This window comes from Chaetodon auriga, chromosome 7 (genome assembly GCF_051107435.1).
Source record: "Chaetodon auriga isolate fChaAug3 chromosome 7, fChaAug3.hap1, whole genome shotgun sequence".
NCBI classification, from domain to species: Eukaryota; Metazoa; Chordata; class Actinopteri; order Chaetodontiformes; family Chaetodontidae; genus Chaetodon; species Chaetodon auriga.
In genome coordinates this window covers 23,586,328-23,604,440 of record NC_135080.1, presented here as the reverse complement: position 1 = coordinate 23,604,440, position 18,113 = coordinate 23,586,328, and positions in this window count along the sequence as shown.

Sequence of the window (18,113 nt, the reverse complement as noted above, 5' to 3'; positions counted from 1 at the left end):
CCAAGTGGACCTTTATGGGATTAGTAACTCAAAGATATACTGTATGTTGGAGCAAAACAGTGCACAGCGTTAAAAGTCATAAGAAGAATGTAAAATTCAACCCTGAAATCAGGGAAACCATGGTAGTGCTTTTGAGTCTTTGTGAGTACGGTGCCACTAAATTTGACTAACAACATATTTTGGACTTATTGGAAGTTGCATTGTTAGACGTTAAATCTAAAAAGGGGAAATAAATCAGAACATTAAAAGCCAAAACATCATAAAGCATAAATAAATATTTTGTAGGCACTAGAAAAATAAATGAACAAATAAAAATAATAATAAAAAATGCATTTTTAGATGGAATTGAGAGAATTTGATTCTCATTCAGAGTAAAAACAGTTTAAGAATGTCTGTTGCAGTTACAGAAGAATGAATTTCATGTGTAAGAGGGATTAAGAGCTTCGTCTTGCTCCCAGCAGCCTGTGTTGTCATGTCACCACATCAGTTTAACTTGAGGCAGAGCTAAAGATGAAACAGAGAGTGTGAGACAAAAGAAAAATGAAGTGGAAAATGAAAGAGAACATCAGTAAAGTACAAGAAAGCTGTTTAGCAGGTGAAAACTGAAAAGGTTTGTCAGCACAAATAAAGTGAGAAAGTGGCAAAAAAAAAAAACAAAGCCGATCACATGCTCACAGAGAAATGAAAAGGTCAGAAGTAAGAAAAGCGATAGAATTCAGGGGGAAAAGGTCAAAGTTATAAAGACAGAAAAGAAAAGAAAAGAAGGCAATGGGTAACCAATGAAGTCCCACGGTACGAAGTGATGGTGTGCATGAGTGCGTGTGTGTCAGCATATTTCCTGCCTTAATGAGACTGTGGTTCGGTGGAGTGAGGAGGGCGGAGAGGCCGACTCCTCCGCCTATCCCTCCTTATTAAACAGGTGGAGAGAGAAAGAGTGAGGGAGAGGAGAGACAGAGAAACAGAAGGAAATAAACAGGACGGAAAAATAAGTGGGGAGACTGAAAGAGGAGAGGAGGAGAGGCGAAAGAGAAAAGGAGAAATGGGAAAGCTTCAAGAACCAAGAGAAAGAGTAGAGAGGGGAAGGGAAAGCAGGGAGGATGGTGGAGAAAGATAGAGACAGGGAAGGAGGAGAAGAGCGGAAAAAGAAGTAAAAGAGAGGTATGTGGTGTCACAGATCTTCACTCTTTCAACAACTTCAATGTCAAATACTCCGAGTGAACATAAAAGATCGCATTTTGCACAGCTGTGCTCAAGATTAGCTCGGCATATTATGTATTTGGAATATGAATATTTTTGTCTGTCTTGCGGTTTCAAGAAATGGATGTGATATTATGTCTTTCCAGTAAAAATCAGTGAGCAGAGAGCGTCACTTCTGATAGAAACCTGATCGTGCCATGAGCCTAATATGTATAGTCATTTTTTACCTTGTTAATAATTAAGAGAATATTTTAACATGCAGCTTTAAAACTTCAATTTCAATACAGAGTACCAGTGACTGATGGTCTTAAGGGGCAGCGCTGGCCATTAACACGTTTGATCAGGGGCGGGGCTTGTGGACAGACAAGCCAGGCAGTTGCTCGGAGCCCCCGGCCACTTATTTACAACAATGACTGTTGATAGGCCACTGGTTCACTGAGAAACCATTTTTTCAATATTCATCTCGAATGTCTCGGAAATTGTGCATTTATGTGTGTGAAAACAAAAATTTTTGCGCCATCACGGGTGGGGTGGGGGTGCCCCAAGAGACCCCAGCAACGCCACTGCGTTTGATCCTTAACCTGTCAACCCTGCCTCTTGTCATTTCATGTAAAAACTAGTTAACTCCGTCCTTGTTGCTCTGATATTTTAAAGCCTGTGGCTGCCCAGTGGTGATTTTAGGATTCACTCTGTGTGTACTCTTGTCAAAATGTCAGGGGTATGTGGACAGTGGTAAGGGCAGTGGCACAACCCAGGGATGCTGGAAAATTTCCCTTACATTTGAATCCCAGTGTTGACAGGTATGAGGTGTGATGGTTGAAAGGGTGTAGCTTGCCCTGCTCTCATTATAACTGAATCGCTGCAGGAAATCTGTTCATATTGGATATATATTTAACAGAGCAAGACTTACCGTCAGTGCCAACGTTCAATGACAAAATGGAAAGTAACATTTTTCTAATCTAGCGCAATCAAGAATGAAGGTGTGGATTTCACATTCGTCTGAATTTATTTAGAGAGCACCAAATCACAACAAACATCGTCTCATGACACTTTCCATTTAGAGCCTCTAGACCACACAAGACACAACAATGACGTCATGAGCTAACACTTTGTGACAGCGGCGAGGAAAAACACAGCAATGACAAGAATAATCATAATAATAATAACAGCTGTAATGATAATAGAATAATTAAATAGCTCATGAGAGTATATGTACATGATAACAACAATATGTATGTAATAATAATAGAAAAATTACATAAAATAACAGTAGCAGGTCTACAGCAGTTGCTGCAACGATGATCCACAATGCAGGCGCAGCGATCCATGAGAACCTGCGAGACGAGAAAATACAAAGACTCCGGGGAAGAAGCCAAGTTAGTGACAATTAATGGGACATGAATTTGTACAGATAATACATGGATGTGAAACATACTTGTGCAGGTTCGAATGCCATAAAAGAGTCAACATTTCCTGTCTTAATCTTAAACCCATGTGTGCACACTTTTCATATAGCTACAAAATCTTTGACTTTATCTAGAGAGCGTATGTTTCTATTTTTAAATAACACCACAATCCCAGAGAAAATTGGTGCATTTATTACTTTTCACCCATTTATCCCATTAGGCCTGATGTGATATTTTTTGAGAGTAACATGGGGTTACCAAAGTCAGAAATGTTTTAATTTCACACATACTTGATGCAACCAACTGTGTGTGTCTCTAAACAATGTTAACCTCAACTAAGTGCTGTATAGTATACAGAAATATGAATGGTTTGGGTGTATAGTCACAGCCATGCGTATATAAATGACTACAAAACAAATTGCCATGGAGCCTTTTCTCCTGGAAATTACATTTAAATACACTGACTCTGAACATAATCCAGGCAGCGATTACCTTTGTCAGCACAACGTAATTAGAAATGCAAATTAGCTGTATAGAAATGTAAATTCTAGGAGTTCAGGTCTGATTAAATCTGAGATGTGGCCGATGAATCAGAGGTCGGGAACCCGGCAAAGTGGACTGGCTCTTATAACCACTGACAGTCTCTGGAGCAAAGCTCAGAGGAAGAACTCGTGAAATGTGTTTGTCATGTTATACTTGATATTTTCAACACTGAGTGGGTTTCAGACTACAAATTTCTCATTAAGTCCAGCGAGTGAGTGAATTTTCAATTCAGTGATGTAGGGCAGGGACTGCTTTTAAAGCCACTGTCTCATTAATATTCAGTGGAGAACTTTAAAGTTGCCCTAGAGGCCACATCAAGAAATGCCTCAGGGACCAACTGAGAGATGTTTGCTTTCCAGTATTGTATAGAAAAAAAAAAAAAAACAATATATGAAAGATTGACCGTGGAAGGAGGAAAAACATCCCGCCTGTATATATTTCTGGAGATATTATAGTGTCTAATTAACCAGTGGAGATGGATGAAAATGGAGGAAGAAGAAAGGAAGAGGGGAGAGTCGAGTGAGAGAGGAAGCGGGACGGCGGGGGGGCAGGGGTGGTGGGCTATAAACTAAAGATCACTTTCATCAAAAAAACAAGACTTACAACCTCATAAAGACGAGCCACATTAAATCATGCTCATTCAGTCCCTCCCCACTCTCCCTCCGTCTCTTTCATTTCCACATTTCTCACATCTCATCCAAACTTTACTGTTGTCTCTTTATACCTCCTCTCCTGAGTCTCACCAGACTAAAGGACTGAGTCCACCCACTGTTTCATAAAGAAACACTTTTTCAACACCTCTCCACTCTTTCAGCTCATTGTCTCTGTCAACTCTCCATGTGTCTCTCTCTGTCTCTCTCTCTCTGTCTCTCTCTCATCATTCTGCTCCATCTCTGTCATTGTCATCCCTCCGTTCTCTCTCACCCACCCACTCACTTTTTCTTCTCTCTGGTGTTTTTTATTAGAGGAGAGGACATGAGTTGGGGGTGATTCCTTGATTGCTCCAGCATATGTGAGTGGCCTGTAAATCTATCATCGTACCCCCCCCCCCCCCCTACACACACACACACACACACACACACACTGTGGAACTTAGCCAGCCTCTCAGACTAACTACATACACCCACAGGGAGAGAGAACGAGATGGAGAGAAGGATAGGAAAAGAAAAGGAGACGCAAATGTGGTCCAAAGACAGAGAGTATGTTTGCTTAACCCTCCAAACACACACACGTTTCGCCGCTCTGACTAGACTAGAGTGGTGTGGTGGGCTGTGGAAAGCGTATTGGTTTTCACTATAAAGGTGAGCAGGGCACCTGTCAATCAAAAATGGGATCCCAGTAGGGGGGCACAGGTGACATGAGAGGTACAAACTGTAGCTCATGAGACACATATAGAGACAACCTCGGTCTCCCACACGCACGAAAGAGACATTTGGAAGCTGGTAATTTCAACAAGAAGATGAGTTTCATATCCCCGAATGCTTTCTGGTGATTTATCTGTTAGTGAGACAATCTGCAAGACACACAGCTGTTCCCTGGGAAAATAAAGTTGTTTTAAAATGACAACCCAACCCCATTACCACACAACATTTTTACAAAGTCGCAAATACGTAAATCTGTTTGAAATGCTCAGATTTACCCAGCAGCTGTTTTGCAGTGACTGATGCTCGCTTCATAGCCTCCAGCATAAAGTCAAAACATGTACCATTTAGAAAACGACGTTTGTAGAAAAATCCTGTGTGTCAAATAAGTCAGATAATTCTTCTTGTTTTTCTTTTTGAAACGCTGTATTCTGTAAGTTTCTATGGTGTCCACTTTGGAGATTTCAGGCTTTAGTTTTTTTAGGGTTCCGACTATGATCATGTTTACTCTTTAGAGCTTAAGTTGGAGCACTTTTATGAGTCAGGAGACTCCTCAGTAGACAGCAAATTTGCTTTTTCTAGCCCCAGGACCTCCAAACATGGCCAGCCTATCAATCAACCTTTTCTGACACTCTGATAACATCAGTGCCATCCAGAACCACTCTAATCTGCCACCTCTGTACATAAAATTTGGCTAGATTTAGGGAGTTAAACTGTTTGGTTAGCAATAGATGGTGGTTATGCTCAAAAAGAACAGTACAGTATGTCTCATCATTTAACAGTAAATTTAACATTAGGAATAATGCAGCCTACGCTAAGACTTTTTCTAACACTGTGTGTGGTCCTTTTTTTATATTAATGTATTACTCAGTCTTAAAACGATGACTTTCAAAGGAGGTGTCTGCATAGAGACAGAAAATCCTGATCTGCAGAGACTGAATCGTGTGTAGCTGTGTTAGTAAAAGAAATCAGTTAAAAAGTCAGTCAAGTTTGTCAAATGTCAGTGCAGAATTTATAAGGCTATTTCGATTTTATCACAAAGCATTTAACAAAAAAAACACCCCAAAACAGCTTTCCCAGCTCTTTTCGTTAAAAGTATCCAAAGTGTGACTTTTACAGGCATCACTTTTATAACAGCGGCCTATAAGGAAAAAGCTTTTAATGCTTCAGGGTTTTTCTTTTCTCGCAATACCACGATTGGCCACTGGAAAAAAGAGGCCGCGAGGCTTACAATATCCAGCTCTTCAAAACATCCTCCGTGTTTGCTGAAGGTTGCTGTATAGTGTGGCATGCAAAAACGCTTAGCATAATAAACAGCAAGCCAAAGTATGTGTAGTTCAGGGAGATGTGAGGGTTAGGAACAGGACAGGACACTCTCCCTGTTTAGAAAGCTTGAAATCTCTGCAGCAGTGGAGGTAACAGAGGAGTGACTGGCATTGATCAACAACACTTCCAAGCCACCCTTCAAAACATATTATGGTAATTGCCTGACAAGTGAACAGCCAATCTCAAAGAGGCACATGCTCATCCTTAAAATCTGTGCAGGTGCTTATGAGAATCTGCACTGCCAGAAGAAAAAACGGCAGCACTCTGTGTGCTCGTTCCCAGTTGTTCTTTTTTTATATAAGAAGTAGATATGATTGACAACGTGTCGATCACAGATGGTCCTCTTCTTGCTTCCTTGCCTGCATCGAAAGAACTGAAGAACTGGGAATGAGCGAGCGGTGAAGGTGCTTTTTGTCTGTAATTGTGTGCAAAGTGCCAGTAACATATCACTGATTGCAACTTTAAGCCTCAATGTCCTCCCATTTAAACAATCATTTTTTGAAACCACACTCACAGAAGAAGAAAAAAGTTGAATCCCATTCACTCAAATTGATTTGGGGGTTTTAGAGTCAATTTACAGCACTTCAGTCCTGCCTTTAAAAGTTGTAAAGGTGGAGTGGAGCACATTATGACAGTGTGTTAAAATCCTGCCAAAGTGAGGGAGCTTCTGTAATACAAAATGGATATTTAAAGGGGTATTTTTTAAAAGTTAGCTTCATATCAGGGATGTTAGTGTCTCGTCAGTAATCAGTAATTTCGTGACTGGGACAAACTCAGTGAACTCCTTTAAAGCAGATATGAAATGGTGCAGCACTCCGATGTGCTTTTCTCTCTACCTGTGTGTGCTGTTGTGATTGCAGAGTCCAGGACGCAGTGTAGCGTAAAGCCACCGCTCCAAACTGCACTTAATCACACACTGCAGCACCGAGTAAATATCTAATCACACACACTGGGCTGCATGAATGCTGATGCACACACTAATGTGTTTATCATGCACACACATGCGCTCTCTCAGAAAGCACATTTATGAACGAATAAACACACACACACAAGCACACTCTGACTTGTGGCTTTCCTGAATCGACAGGAAATTCCATCTTTTTCCACTTTGTGTAACGGTCAGACCAGGCAGGATCTCACACACACACACACACACACACACACACACACACACATCACTGTTTGTGATCTATCTCAATGCCACGCCTCAACAGATTCAATCAGAGGGGAGCCTTTGTTTTTTTTCCTATCTGTGGTTTTATTTTCCTATTCTCTCTTTCTCTCTCGCACACACACACACACACACACACACACACACACACACACACACACACACACACACACTCGCATGCACACACACGCACACACACACAATCTCTCTTTCGTTTCTCTGTTGGAGCCAAATAACTTTAGTCTGAATGTTCCCACAGCTCTCACTATGGAACTTAACACAGACGTACAACAGGACCACACACACACACACACACACACACACACACACACACACACACACAGAAAGTTCAAGAGAGTGGGGGAGGATTACAGATGCTGAGTTAATGGTGATGTGTGGCTGTGTGTTTGTCTATATATACATTGCATAGTGAAGGGGCGTGTGTGTGTGTGTGTGTGTGTGTGTGTGTGTGTGTGTGTGTGTGTGTGTGTGTGTGTGTGTGTGTTAGGACAGGTGACAGTACGAGTGAGTTACAACTGTGGCTCGCTTTCTGTCCAGCCCTCAAGATTTATTACACACTCACACACTTTAGATGCTACACACACACAATTTATGCATTACACACACACACACACACACACACACACACACACATACTGAGTTTATATTACTATATTTGTGTGAAACCAGAAGCACTGGATGGATCAGTTGTGCTGGAGGATTTCTCAAATTAAAGTGTTTAGATGAAACAGAGAGGCATATATTCTCATGCCTGGCACAAAGTGCACTGTGCAAAGGTGGAGGGAGAAGCACAAGAAGATGGGAGCAAATGGCACACCATAAGGTGCTGGCATGCTGATGGATGTCTGTAAATATCTGAAAAAACAATCAGTGACAATCACTCATCAGTGACACTAATGTTTAAAAGAACATCTAAAAAAAAGCTTTATGCCAGTGGATCTCAAACTTTGCCTCATTACCCTCTTCAGAAGCCGAGAAAAGTATATGCCCCCCACCCCATAATTTGTATCAATCATTATCAATGACTGGGGAGGCAACTAATAAAAAAGGATCCAGGTTGAATTAATGGTCAGCATGATAGTATCAGCAACCTCTTGTTTGTTCATTGTCCCTTCTGGCCACCTGTCAAATCTAAGTGCAAAATTCACTTTCCTTTTAGCTCTGCATTGGTCTCCACCCTCCACGTGGGAATATGTGACTCTTAGCAGCTAATTACTCTAGTGTGTTCACCAGCTAGTTGCTAAATTTATCTGTAATTTGAAGCTTGGCAGGTGGTGTTAAGTGGTTCCATTTTTTTTTAAGTCCCTGTTGGTTTGTCTCTACGCTATGTGATGACTCATTTTATACATAGTAATTTCATCCATTTTTAATATAAATACCTATATCAATTAGTGCAGCTTTTAGTGATTCCTACAAATGTCTGTCATCCACTAAATGCCCACAATCACCTGGAGGGCGAAGGACACCGGTGTGAATTAAAAAAAAAATGGAATAAAAAAAGAAGCTGCACCAAAGTGCGGAGCACAGTTACACACTCTGATCGACAAGGCGTGTTGATTGAAACGTGAACAGCCACCACGAAACTCACCATATAAACATATACAACACATTCTTCCTCGACTGCTGCGTGACTATTACCAGACATCCACGCATCCATGCGTGCATCTGCGTGGACGGTGGCACCAGTCGGTCAACATTTGCTCAATGACGGACAGAATGGGTAATATTTTTGCCTCAGTTACCCGTTGCAGAAGCACAATGCGATAGTATGGGTTCAGCTGCTGTCACATCCCTCCTGCTGTTATGTCTGCTCTTTCTATACCATTCTACCTCTTTTCATGACAGTTAATTGAGAAATATACACAATTCTCAGCCTCAAGGTACATACCGTACAGGTGGGGCCCTGAAATATTGCAGCGGATTGACTAATTAAAAAAGAAAATCCCATTTACCCATCGACTTTTCATATCCCAAGACCGATTTGATACGCTTGATTCAATACCAAATTCTAAAATCTCACCTGAGGCAGCAAATATTGCCAAGCGTCTGAGTCTAAAAGTCTAAATCCATCTGTTAGTGTGAGAAGCTGAACCCGCTGCTGTCTGCCTGAGCCGAGCAGGTTGCACTGCAGAGTTAGGCAGATGTTAGAACTAAATGAAGATGTCCTATCTCATTTCCTCCTGTTCCTCAACTCCTCTGCCCAGATCACAGTGTCCCAGTCACTGCTCTCCTTCCACTCCTCCCTTCCCTTCTTCCCCCCCCTCCTCAGTTATGTCCAATTCTTTTCCTTCCTCGTCCCAGTATAAACTCTGCCGTGCACGACTGACTTTTATATGATGGAACCATTTTCCACAAGGGCTAAAGAACACACTAAGCAGTTTAAGTGTCAGAGGACATCAGTCAGCCTTTGTGGTTACCTCAACAAACACACACACACACACACACACACACACTGCTTCTCTATATTCAGACCTCGCATCTTTCAACAAGCGACGACTTCATCCATCAACTAAACACTATGCCTTTTCTAGGTTTGATATGCAGTTGATGAGTGATTACTTCACTTTGTATTTTTTAGTGAAGAGGAAGTAACCATGGGACCGAACGAGACCTGATGTGAATGAAATCACAAGTGCTGTGAGAGATCATTATGCTGTCAACAACAGCTTTCCACTGAATGAGAACCCAAACTTTTCAGTGATGTTTACATCACTTTAAAGCTGCAGCGTTTCTACCGCACAACAAGCCAAAGTCAAGTCACGTCAGTTTCATTTATACAGCCCAGTATCACAAATCACAGCGGCTTTACAGTCTGTACAGCATACAGCACCCTCCATCCTTAAACCCTGATAAACATTACATTCAGGTTCAGGTTAGTCATTTAAGACTTTCTCCCGTTTGAGCATCTTTAAGCTACCACACCCTCCACCCGAGTCAAACCCCAGCCTGAAGCCGTCTGACAGGAACTCACTGGCTGTTCCAGGGTCTAGATTAAAAACAATATTCTTTTATTGGCTCCCTCCAGAAAACAAGAGGTTTTTATGGCCTGTCTGGATGAAAAACAGCAAGTGTAAGTGAAAAAAAAAAACGAAAAAAAGATCTGAATCTAGATGAAAGAAAACAATTAATCAAAGTGATCTTTACTATCAGAGCTCCTGGTCTTTCTGAAATGTCAAAAGAGCTGTGGCTGTTTAAACTTGTGAGATCTTCTGAATACACCAGTAACAGATCACTGTTGTTGATTGTCTCCTCGTTTCAGTATTCTTCTGATTCTGATTTCCATCACAATCACTTCAGCTAGGATCATTTATGTGCTTTCAACTAATTTTGAACTAAATGTTGATGTTTGCATGATTGTGTATCTTGCATTGGGGGCTTTACATTAGGATGTGAAGCCAGGTCAGTCTAAGCAAATGACGACAACAACGGCAGAAAGCTTTGAAATGAAACTCACTGGCACATTTTCTGCCATGATCTCAACAGCATAATCGAAAGGTTGTAAATTGGGTTGCTCATAGTGATGAACCCATATAGAGTTATTATCCGACTCTGCCCATCCCCTCAGCTGTACCAAGCATGCCAGCCTCTTTCAGCATATTGTTTCGGTTAGCAGCTCACAACTTCACTGTTTTAGTTGAGTCCCACTGCTCTGATTGGTGTGTTTCCAGCCTGAGCAGGCAGCTGTTTTTAGCGAACACAATGATTGTACACCTACCTGACACTACTGCATACACAACAGCAGACATACAAGGTTAACAACTTGCTGGTGAACATAGTGGAGCATTTAGCAGCTAAAGAGACAAATATTTTTGTCAGGAGTTGGTGGAGACCAAAGTGTCCTACCAACCAGTCAGGATGGATTACCAACCAGGCAAAGTGGGCAACTGCCCAAGGTGCCAAAAGTCCCAGGTTCTCTGCATGCCATGGGTTTTGGTCATTTGGTTTATTGCAAATTAGCTATTGCAAATTAAGCACCATTAAAATTGAACACCCAGGTGTGTCCTGCAGTATCAGCTCATCATGGCCGTATCCTCAGTGTCAAAAAACACACAGAAGACAAGAACTCAAATCACTTCAAACCAATGTTTTTAAAATACAAGTCATATTTGGATAATGACTTATTCATTTGGGCATTTTTTGTATATTTTTCTCTTCTTTTCTATCTGTGTGGAAATTACTATATTAATGTACAATTAAGGGGGTTAAAACAAATTTCGAAAGCATTGCGTTATAATGGGAAGCAAAGGTTATTAAGACCTTTTTATCCAGGCACCTTAAACATCCATTAGTAGATCTACCTGCAGCTTGAGCAACCTGATTGAGGAACAGTTCCCTGCCCTAACAAAGTTAGAGTGTTAGTCTTGTCATTGACCCTGACTTCACTGCTTGACTGTGGAGACCTTGATGGACTTCCAACAGCACCTACACTAATTTACATGACTTTAAGTTGCCTTTCCACTCCTGAAATCTGATTAATCACACAGACCAATGATCATTTAAGTAAAACACTTACAATTAGCCTCTGTGACATTTTGTTTCTGTGTTTAGTGGATGCACCTACAACCGTGTGTGTGTGTGTGTGTGTGTGTGTGTTTTAAATGAACCCTGTGGGTGTGCTTTGGCGTAGGTAACACTCCATTACTTGTCCATTTCCTCTGCATGGCTGGCCTGAGCATTTTACCCACAGCATAATGCACTAATTACCCCTGTAAACACACACAAAGACAAACACTCATAACCATTTACCTTGCTAACTTCACAGTCACAGTCCTCCCATCCTGCTCCTTCCACTCTCTGTCTGTGTCCATTCAGGTGATCACTCTTTTCTCAACTGTGTCAGGAGACATCATTTGTTTCCCCCAACAACAAAAGGATGATCGGATCCAACAAGGTTCAAAAGGGAGTGGGTGGAGGAGGAGGTGGATGGAGGGGACAATTTCATCTTCATCACTGAATATATGTGATTACATCTCTGGGTTGAGTGGTGGGCCGAAGGAGGGGAGACGGCAGGAGTTGACAGTGGGTGAAATAAGAGGTGGACAGATAATGACAAGCAACTAGACTGAAGTAGAACAGAGCAGATGAGGTCTCTCGCCTGTTTTTGTTCATCTTTTGGGTCATTGCTCTGATTAGTGAAGATGAAATGAGCAGTAGTGTGCTTTTTCTTGCTATTGTTTAAGCAGACTGAACATTGGATACAAAGCACACGTGTGGTCAGTTCATGTGGAGCTCAATAAGCAGAGCATGATTAAATTCTTACTGTAATGAGCCACTGAAAAGCTGAGGTTCAATGGGTTACAAGATGAGATGAAACTGCAATGTTCCAGTAAGAAAATCAGAGTGTTTCTGCGGTAAATAATGACCTTCACAAATGCAATCTCAAGATGTTTTTTTTCTGTTATCTCAGACTCCATCTTGGTCTCATGGATTGTTGCGTCTGAAAGACTGGAGAGGACTCCACTGTCAGTTAATCACTGAGACACTAAATTCTCTAATATCCCCTGCACTGCATTCAAGTGTGTTAATGCTTATTTAACAACCACGCAAGCTCATTTCAGCTGTGAAGTCGTATGCGCAAATGTACGGAAAGATATCACACTGGTATAGTTAGCTTGTAACATTGTGGAAGAATATTTGGTCTGCTGTCGACTGTGGCTGTGGTGATCCCCTCACTTACACTCCGGTGCCATCAGCAGGTTGACATTTGCAGTTTTGAGTGAAATGTCTCAAATTCATGTTCCCCTCAGGATGAATTGTAATCACGTTGGCGATCCTCTGACTTGTCATCTAACACCATCATCAGGTCAGATTTTAGGTTTGTCCAGTAAAATGAATGACACTCATCACTCATCAGCCAGACTCTGTGGTGTTTGCTAATTAGTGACTGTGAGCATGCAGGCGTATTAAACACCGAACTTATCAAGTTATGCAATAAGATGTGATAATCAGTGATCTTAGACAATCTGTAACATTAGTCCAACAAAGTCTAAGTGAAGGTGAACAGTAAAATTTCAAAGTTTTAATAGTTTACAGACCAACGACGTGGTTCAACTTTGACCTCCATATAATTGTTTTACATAGTCGGGCTAAACTATGGTCTCATCATCTGGCTGGCTGTGTTTCTTGCCCTGACATATTTTGTTAATATCCCTGTGTTCACCCAGATCTCAGCAATGACTTTGATGAGTAAGAATTGATGGCCCAAACTATACGACAAGATCCAAGTTTTAATTAACTGGAATTATCTTTAAAGCATGTCTACCCCCTCTGGCAGTGAGAGTAATTACACAAACACTGTCAACTTGCTTAAGACACCACAGACTTAATCAGCATTGTGTCAACTCATTTGGCGAGGGCTTTAATGTAAAAGACATCCATTTATATGCAAAAATCCTGCACTCCAGCTTTAAAACACTTCTAAGTATAGTAATCATGGCTGGGAACTATGGATCTGTGCACCAGATTTTGAGTAAACATAAAGACATTACACTTAAAAATGCAAAAATATCAATCCCATTGTGGAGCTATGTGAAAAGCCAGAGAATCATCAAAGTCAATAGGCTTTATCATCTGGAGAACTGAATGTCTGCACAAAATTTCACAGCAATCCATCCGACAGTTGTCAAGATATTTCAGTCTGGACCAAAGTGGGGGACCAACCTGACTTTGCCATCCAGTGAGTCACGGTGCGAGTGTGGCTAATTAATGAAGTGTAGAGGGATGGCAAGGGCTGCTAAATCTTCTAAATAATGTTCTCATTTGTTAAGTTATTTACCCAATGCACCGAAATCAATGCAGTAAAGATTTCTTGATGTCAAAATTGCTACACATAGCACCTTTTAGAAAAGGCAACTGAGAAGAGAAAGTGTTCGAGAACAAAAGGTGACAAGAAATAAGAGGAAATCTGGAGATTAATTTTGAGGACAAGGACAGGTAGTAAATGAGGGAAAGGGAGCATGCAGCTCGGTGGATAGATGGAGAGTAGATAAGAGGACAATGTGAAAAAGGATGCTAAAATGAGAGAGGAGGTTACCAGCTCACACAGTATGTTTACTCAGCCTGTTTCAGTTACATGGAATGAACATAGAATCTGCCATGGCAGCAGCACAGTCCTACGACTCAGGGACACACAGGCCTTTCACAATGGTCCTGAACACAAGCAACAAGGACACACATCTTTACACTTCCACACATAAACTTCACCTGAACTCAACCTCAGAGAGCATTCCTACTGTTACTGCTAAACATGAAACCAAGGCTAGATGCTGAGGGTGAAGGCCAAGGATAAACAGAGGTGAGACCCCTCTGTGTCTTTATACCAAAAGCAGTGGTGATGCACACACTTTCCTAAATGGTATTGGTTCCATTTGATGTGATTTGTTCATCCCATCTCCTCTCATCCCACACGCATCTCCTCACCCCCCAAAAAATACAAAGAAAAAGCAAATGTTGCCAAGTCTCATGGTGGGACAATGAATGGAAAATGTAATGACATTTAGCCAGTAGGCTATGCACCTTATCCTGTCCAGGCTGTGTGTGGAAATGGATGAATATCGCACTGCAGTGTACAGGTCAAACATAAAACAGAATAAGCAATAAGGAATGCGTCTCCACCTGTGGCTCTGCAAGCACATTCACCATACATATTCAAAAGCACGATGGGAAACTCAACATGGAGCACAGTGTGACCATGAGCACACACTGCTGACACTGTAAAACTATGCTAATTTGTGTGTGTGAGTGTACATGCCAGCTTTACACCCTGGATGTATTTCATAGTTTGTTATTTGCATGGAATGGTCTCATGAGAGCCTTTAAATGTACAACCTCGTTCAAGGAAAATTGAGACACTGTGAATAGAAACAGAATGTGATGATTTGCAAAGCACGGCAACCACATAACGTATCAAATGTTAAATTATATCCTCATTTAGAATTGGATGCAGGTAACAGGTTTTAAAAAAAAGTTGGGATGGAGGCAATGAAATACTGGAACAGTTATGAAATGCTAAAAGAAAACAGCTGGTGGAACATCTCATAATGACCAAGGTTAACTGGCAACGGGTTAGGAACATGATTGGGTATAAAAAGAGCCTCCCAGAGAGGCTTTCTGAAGTAAAGATGGGGAGGGACTCACCAGATTGTGCTGGCAAATAGTGCAACAATTTAAGAATAATGTTTCTCAATGTAAGATTGCAAAGAATTTAAGGATTTCATTGTCTGCAGTGCATGATGTCATTAAAAGATTCAGAGAATCTGAAGAAATCTCATTTAAGGTGGAATGAGACAAAGTAGAAAACTGTCCTGCAGTCTGACGAGTCAAAAGTTAAAATTTTTGGAGGTCATGGGCGCAAGGAGAGCGACCATCCGGCTTGTTATCAGCACATAGTTCAAAAGCCAGCATTCGTGATGGCATGGGGGTGCATTAGTGCACATGGCATGGCTGACCTGCACATTTGTGAAGGCTCCATTAATGCTGAACCATGTTTACAGGTTTTAGAGCGTCATATGCTGCCAAGCAGAAGGCGTCTTTTTCAGGGAAGGCCTTGTTTACTTCAGCAGGACAATGCAACACCACATTCTCCAACAGCATGGCTCCATCGTGGAGGAGTCCTGGTGCTCAGCTGGCCTGCCTGGTGTCCTGACCTGTCACCGACTGCAAATGTTTGTTGTTAACATAAATATACGACAAAGGAGACCCTGAACTGTTGACAGCTGAGGTCATGCATGAAGCAAGAAGGAAAATATTCCACTATCAAAATTAAAACATAAATGTTGCTGGCATCAAATTCTAAATGAGGATATCACTTTCAATAACAATTAAGGTTCAACATTGGATATGTTGTCTTTGTGCCACATTCTGTTTCTATTTCCATTTTAAACAATATCACAGGGTTAGGGTGGGAGTAGAGGAGAGAGGCTTCTGCTGCAAATGCACCTCTTTTCATGGAGACCATGATGGAGAATGAATCATAACCCTTGTCAGTGAATATTTTGGTTTAGTTTGTCTTCATTTATCTTTAAATATAAACATAAATACAACTATATAATTAGAAATATTATTATAAATGAGCCATTATTTTGTGCTCGCCCTCAGTAGTCCAGTGTGTGAAACCCATATTCAGAGAATACATCAAAGGTTTGAGATAATCTCAAAAGATGTTCATTCCATAGATAATTTACTCTTTTCTTTTTTTTACTTCTTACTTTCTAAAGGGCAGATAAACATTGTAGATTTGCTTTTTTAAAGCTCCACCCTAATTCAATTCCCTTATTCAAACAAGTACACACACAACCTGATGAGATGGTGGCTGTTTGAGTTTAAACAGCCGACCAAGTTTTCTGCTTCAACTCAGCGCATCCCGGCAGAAGTGCCTGTGAAGTTAAATCTGTGTTTAGAGGAGTGTGTTACATTCACAAGTAGAGTGAGTCCACTGCATTAGAGCTTTATTCAAAATCTAAGAGTGCTGTCAGTGTTTCTGTCATTAAACTGGGTTATGATAAAGCATTCTACTATTATTTGCCTTTTAGTTTGGTGAATCAGGACGTTTCTGCTGGAAAATCTCACAAGCGGACAGGTCTGCTGTGTTATTAGCCACTGCGGTACTGAAAGGTAGGTGGGCAAAAACTGCAGAGTTCAAACATGACACTTAGGCTATGTCATGACTTTAACAGGTTAAAGTCTAGTGTCTGAAACATCTGCTGACATTTTCAACAGCGTTCAAAACTGGAAGTAGCCACTTTTCCTGTCATTTAGGGGGAGACCAGTGTGGCAAGGCCACTTCTATTTTCTTTTGTTGTACTTCAGTGCAATATCATTGCACTTCAATAGTCACATAAGAGATATTGTACCTCAGCAGATGGAAGATCCACAGAGGCCACATGATGACATATGACAACAACATAATGCAGGACTCAGGCCTTATGTGCAAAGAGAGAGAGCCTAGCAGCATGGAAGCATCAGCCACGACTATCATGATGACGTGACACAGTCAGCATATTAACGGGCATTTAATGTCTTAAGACACCAGATGTGATGCTGTTAAGAATCAATAACTCTGTGTGTTAAGATAGAAAGATCTAGTGTCACATTCATGGTTTTGGCAGTGTAGTTCATTCACTTCACTGGCAAACCTGGGAATCATACAGAGTTACATTATGCTTCAAGAAATAAAGATTTAGTCTTTTAAAAACGAAGTAAATCCTCTCCCCAGCCACAAATACTGGACTACTGCACATATACAGTGCTAACACAGTGCTAGCCAATTCTTGTATATGTTTGAGTGTATCGACCGTGGATATCTGGTAAATAATACTGTGGGTATCTGATTGAACTTTTTCCAGCCAGTAGTCACAATTCTCAAAGGTTATTGGTCAATGGATTGAACAGGGTCCAGAAGTGAAATATCATGAAGTATAATGTTGAATTCCCACCTAAAACTTGCAACAGCTACACCACATCCCAAAATGCTCTTTTAAGGGCTTTTTTCATTCTTTCAGTTGCAGGTCAAACACTAAATATCTGTATGCTGCAGCACGAAAATGTCTGCAGCTCCAAAGTACCTGCAAAACCTCCACATGGGTTGCATTCTATTTGTAATGTATGTCAAAGCAATACACAATGAAGAGTCCACTGGCTGAGCAACACACACACACACACACACACACACACACACACACACACACTGAGCTCATATTGTTGAAGAAAATGGAGCTGTGATTTGGCATGAAGAAAAATGATTTGCTCCAGCCTTCACTTTAGGCTTACATGACACCACTTAGTGCACTTTCCTCTGGGATTGAAAGGAGCACAGAATACATGTGCACGCACTCAGCTCATAGCATACACTGGCTGTGAGGTGCAATCTTAGTGCCACGCTGCTAAACACATACTGCAGACGTGAGTGCTTCAGACGCTTTAGCAATCACACTACGACTGTGTTGAACTCTTAAAATGCCCTCGTACTGTAATCTGAATGCGCACACACTGTCTGCATGTTGGAATGCAAACACGATTCTTAGGAAACGCCAGGGGTCTGTTTGACCTCTGAAAACCTGAACTAGCTGCTGAATCTGGGTGTCAGTGAGA